The sequence below is a fragment of the Python bivittatus genome, unplaced genomic scaffold (genome assembly GCF_059951505.1).
Source record: "Python bivittatus isolate LINGU-HERP-01145 unplaced genomic scaffold, Pbiv_v1 ctg000080_np1212, whole genome shotgun sequence".
In the NCBI taxonomy this organism is placed as follows: Eukaryota; Metazoa; Chordata; class Lepidosauria; order Squamata; family Pythonidae; genus Python; species Python bivittatus.
The window spans coordinates 39850405-39856404 of record NW_028277035.1 but is presented as its reverse complement, the minus strand read 5'-3'; positions in this window follow the sequence as shown (position 1 = coordinate 39856404).

Here is a 6000-nt window from a genome sequence, read left to right as displayed (position 1 = left end):
AATCCATAGAGTGAATAGCAATTAATAATTTAGCTGCTATATTCTGTTTCAGAAGAGTTCTCACTAAGCAGGTCAACCCAGAGCTACATATATTGTCCACTATTTGCAAAAAGTAGGTAGAAGACTGGTGCTGGTGGAGTGGTAAGTGAGCACGACTTAACTAACAAATCTCCTCTGTGCGGCTGGTGTATATATACTATTTCTTATGTAATTGGGAAATGGGATGTGGTATTCTGATTTATTTTCTTCTAAGGGTAGGTGGCAACTGAACAGATTTCATGCATCATTAATACATTAGTTCAAAACAGTTATAACCCAGATATTCTTGGTTCGTTCAGTGGACATGAGTTGCATTCCACCAATTTTTTATTAAGTATCCAATAAGGTGTGTCTGTGTAACTCTGATCCTTAGTATGAATATTGAAAGGCCAGCATAGGTAACTGCCGCAATGAACAATTCTTGCTTTGGTAATCCATGTCCTTTTAACTTTCTAGATGTTATTACTGTAATGAATTTCACAGGCAAAGGAATGAGGATACATTTGGGAACTCTTCTGAAATCTCAGAACGTAACAGCTAAATTATTGATATTCACTCCATGGATTATATGTTGCTGGTATTAAAATCTACATTGACTTCCAGTTTATTTGTAGCACAGTTCAGCTGAGAGCCAGTGTTGAATGGAAACCAGGGATATACAGGTTGAGGTCCACAGTTAACCATAGAAATTCACTGGGTGTATTTGGGCCTTTCATTGGCTCTGTCCAACATACCTTGCAGGCTTGATGAAGGGATAAAACAGGAAAAGGAAGTTCTATCTACATCACCATGACCTCCCAAGCAGGGTGAGCAACTTTGGAAGAGTTGGAGATCATAATTCTGCCTTATCATAACCTTTAAGGGGGGCAGAGGTTTCTAATTATGGGACAATGTGATCAGAAGGGCTTCCCTTAATTTCTTGGCCCATAATTTGGCATTTTGGGGATTAAGGTTGGGAATGGGAATGAAAGGCATCCCTACACCCCCCCCCCACACACACACACAAAACGGTTCCAAGTCACACCATTAACATTTATAGCAGTGTAATCTCAAGATGCTGGAAAATTGCATGCAGCTCACATGTCCTCCATATCTTACAGGAAAGGTAGCGTATAAATCTAAATAAAAATACACGTTTCAACATATATATTGTCTTTGAATAGCTGAAGGATCACTTATTTCAAATGAACCTGAGAGCTGATTTGCATCAAATGCACTGTTTTAGATGCTGCCAAACAGCGTTTTTCATGATGTAGAATGCTGTTCATAATTGGGTAGCACTGGCTGTGTTTATTGTTGTAGAGTCAGGGAGATGACCTTAAGGGGAATTTGCAAGAACCATTATATAAGTAAAGAGGGATGAAACATTCCCAAAGTTCGGGAAAAAGATAGTTATTCAAGAGTCTCACGCAGGCTCCTCCCTGATTCATTGAGAAACAACTGGGAGGGGAGTAAAATAGAATCAGGCTTGCAAGATTCTGTTATTATAGCCAATCCCTTTTTATAAATAATTTGTACTAAAAGAAGACCATACAAAGATTTTAAAAACTACAGAAACATAGAAGAAGAAATAGAAAAAGAAAAATATTATAAAAGGGTAAAAGAAAAAGTAAAGAACAAAAGCAAGGAAAAAAAGATATCTAAAGAAGCAGCTTCTGATCCTCTTTGCAGCAGTTACAAACATAAAACATAAAGAACTTTTCTTTTAAATTGTAAGACAATGTGAATTTCAGACTTAAACCACATTCTCTCCCATTGATCCATTTGAATATTACAGTGGTACCTCTACTTACGAACAGCCCTGCTTACGAAATTTTCGAGATACGACCAGCTCCGGCCCCAAAAGTTTACCTCGATGTGCGAACTCCGCCTCGAGGTACAGCCATTTTTCCACCCTGACCCGTGGTCCGTGGCCATTTTTCCGTCCTGACACGTGGTCTGCAGCCATTTTTCCGCCCCTGATACATGGTCCACGGGCGTTTTGCCGCCCTGCCACGCCCGACGCATGGCGCGCGGGCGCTTTTCCGCCCCTGACGCGCGGCGCGCAGACGTTTTGCTGCCACGACGCGTGGCGCGCGGGCGCTTTTCCACATGGCACGCGGGTGTTTTGCCACCCCACCACGTGGCGTGCGGGTGCTTTTCTGCCCCTGACGCACGGCGCGCGGGCATTTTGCCGCCCCGCCGCCCAGCGCGCGGGCGTTTTGCCACCCCACCACCCGGCGCGCGGGCGTTATGCCACCCCACTGCGCCCCTGACGCGCAGCTCGCGGGCGCTTTTCTGCCCCTGACATGCAGCACGCGGGCATTTTGCTGTCCCGCTGCGCAACGCGCGGGCGCTTTTCTGCCCCGTCGCGCGGCGCGCAGGTGCTTTTCCACCCCTGACGTGTGGTCCACGGACGCCAGAACGGATTAACAGTAATTACATTGAACCTTATGGGAAAATTTGCTTCGGGGTGCGACCAAATTCGGAGGGCGGAACGGATTAACCGTATTTACATTGAACCTTATGGGAAAATTTACCTCGACCTGCGACCAACTCGACTTGCGATCAGAGTCACGGAACGGATTAAGTTTGTAAGTAGAGGTACCACTATATAACCAAAATTCTTGGCCCATTTTACCATACGTTCTTTAACTTGCTCTTCCTCTTTCAAATCTTAACAAAAGTTTATACTTTTTAGCAATCACACATTCATCATTTGTACATAATTCGTTTTTAAATTCCATTTTATCACATTCTATTCCTGGTACTTTTCAATCTATATTAAATCTTTTTCTTAATTGTGCATATGAGAACCACTGAAAACTAAATCCCTCTGCAGTCAATTGTTCCCTTGATTTCATCTTAAGCTTCCAATTTTCCTGTGCTAGCAACTTTATATGTTAACCATTTGTCTTTGCCTGCTGTTTCTTTTCTATAAAATGCTTCTTGAGCTGAGGCCAACAAAGGTATTTTCCGGCATAGCCTGGGTTTGTATCTATTCCATATTCATAGCATGGCATTCCTAATGTAATGATTTTAAAATCTACATTTACTTTAACTTTATCACACCATGAGTAACCATGCTACCCAAACCTCAGACCATGACCTTCTAAATCTAAATGTCTCTTATTTTTTAACAGCCATTCTTCATCCAAACCGAACAGCAGGCAGCAAAATACAATTTAGAATCAGGTAATCCCAGTCCTCCTCTTTCCTTTGCATCTTGGAGGATCTTATATCTAATCCTTCATTTTTTATCCTGCCACATAAATCTGGTATCTTTTTGCCACTGTTTAAATGGTGCATCAGTTCTCAAAACAAGTATTGTCCGAAATAAGAACAACATTCTAGGTAATACCTTAATTTTTACCACAAAAATTCTTCCCAGCAACAGTTGTAATTTACCCCATCTTAATAAATTCTTAATTTCATTCCATACTTTAACAGATATTTTGAAATAAGATACAATTCATGTTAGTTACAATGATACCCAAATATTTCACTTTTTTTTTCAATCTGAAAACCAGTTTTTGCAGACAATTCTTTTTGGCCTTCTATCTTCATATTCTTTGTCAGCATCTTTGTTTTTCCCTTATTAACTGAAATCCAGTCAATGCACCAAATTATCTTAGTTTTTCCATTAATACATCTATCCTACCTTCTAAAGGTTTTTCAAAATAAGAACCAAATCATTGTCGAATGCCCTTAGTTTATAAACTTCTTTTAACTTTCATTCAAGCAATTCTCTCACCTTATCTTATGTCTCTATTCAAAACTTTTAAGAGCCAGAATGAATAACAATGGAGAAAGTGGGCTTTCCTGCCTCATTCCTTTCTGTATTTTACAGGGCTTGGTAAATTCCCCATTCACAATTATTTGTGCCTTTTGTGAAGTATATATTGATTTCACCCATCTAATAAACTTCTCGCCATATTGTCCAAAATTTTAAATGGAAAAGTCCAGTTTAAATTGTCAAAAGCTTTCTCTGCATCAAGAAATAATAAGGCAGCTTCTTTTTCAATGTGTTGCTCCAAGTACTCTAATACATTAAGAACATTTCTAATATTATCTCTTGTCGCTTGGGTAAAAACTACATTGGTCTTCATGGATAAAATCCTGTAAAACATTTTTCAGCCTTTCAGCTAAAATCATCTTGAGTATCTTATCATCATTATTCAGTTATGATATTGGCCTATAATTTTTTGGTAAAGTCAAATCCTGTCCTTTAGGAATCAGTGCTATATGTGCCCCTGTCCAACTATCTGGTATCTTTCTATTATCTAAAATGGAGTTCATCATTTTTGGAAAAAAAAATTAAAGCTCATCTTCAAAATATTTATAAGAAGCTAATAATCCTCTCCCTTTATTCATCTTCTTTATAGCATCACAAATTTCCTTTTTTGTTATTGGTCCATTCATTGTTTGTCTTTGGGCATCTGTTAACTTTGGCAGATTTTGTTTCTTTAAATATTCGTCTTCCCTTACCAATGAAATTTCTTCTCTCTTGTATAGCATTGTATAGTTGTTGTTGTTGTTGTTGAGTCATTAAGTCGTGTCTGACTCTTCGTGACCCCATGAACCATATCGCGCCAGACCTTCCTGTCCTTCACTGCCTCCCTGAGTTTCCTCAGTTTCATGCTCATTGCTTCAGTGATGCTATCTAACCGTCTCATCCTCTGCCGTCCCCTTCTCCTTTTGCCTTCAATCTTTCCCAGCATCAGGGTCTTTTCCAAAGAGTCCTCTCTTCGCATTAGGTGATCAAAGTACCTGAGCTTGAGCTTCATTATCAATCCTTCCAATGAGCAATCAGGGTTGATTTCCTTTAAGATTGATTGGTTTGACCTCCTAGCATTCCAGGGGATTCTTAAGAGTCTTCTCCAGCACCACAGTTCAAAGGCATCAATTTTTTGGTGCTCAGCCTTCTTTATGGTCCAGCCATATATTACTACTGGAAAAACCATAGCTTTGACTATGCAGATCTTTGTCAGCAAGGTGACGTCTCTGCTTTTTAATATGCTATCTAAGTTTGCCATAGCTTACCTCCCAAGGAGTAAGCGTCTTTTAATTTCATGGCTGCAGTCACCGTCTGCTGTGATCTTGGAGCCCAAATAAATGAAGTCTGTTACTGCTTCCATTTCTACCCCTTCTATTTGCCAGGAATTGATGGGTCCAGATCCCATGATCTTAGTTTTTTTAATGTTGAGTTTCAAGCCAGCTTTCGCACTCTCCTCTTTCACCCTCATCAAGAGGCTCTTTAGTTCTCCTTCACTTTCTGCCACTAAGGTGGTATCGTCTGCATATCTGAGGTTATTGATGATTCTCCCTGCAATCTTAATTCCGGCTCGTGATTCTTCCAGCCTGGCATTTCTCATGATGTACTCTGCATATAGGTTAAACAAGCAGGGTGACAGTATACAGCCTTGTCGTACTCCTTTCCCTATTTTGAACCAATCGGTTGTTCTGTGACCGGTTCTAACTGTTGCTTCTTGGCTCGCATACAGATTTCTCAGGAGACAGGTAAGATGGTCTGGTACCCCCATCTCTTTAAGAATTTGCCAGAGTTTATTGTGATCCACACAATCAAAGGCTTTTGCATAGTCAATGAAGCAGAAGTAGATGTTTTTCTGGAACTCTTGTGCTTTCTCCATGATCCAGTGAATGTTAGCAATTTGATCTCTAGTTCCTCTGCCCAGCTTGTACATCCGATAGTTCTCGGTTCACGTACTGCTGAAGCCTAGCTTGTAGGATTTTGAGCATAACCTTGCTAGCATGTGAAATGAGTGCAATTGTGTGATAGTTTGAGCATTCTTTGGCATTGCCCTTCTTTGGAATTGGAACATAAATGGACCTTTTCCAATCCCGTGGCCACTGTTGCGTTTTCCAAACTTGCTGGCATATTGAGTGCAGCACTTTAACAGCATTGTCTTTTAGTATTTTAAATAACTCAGCTGGAATACTGTCATCTCTGCTAGCTTTGTT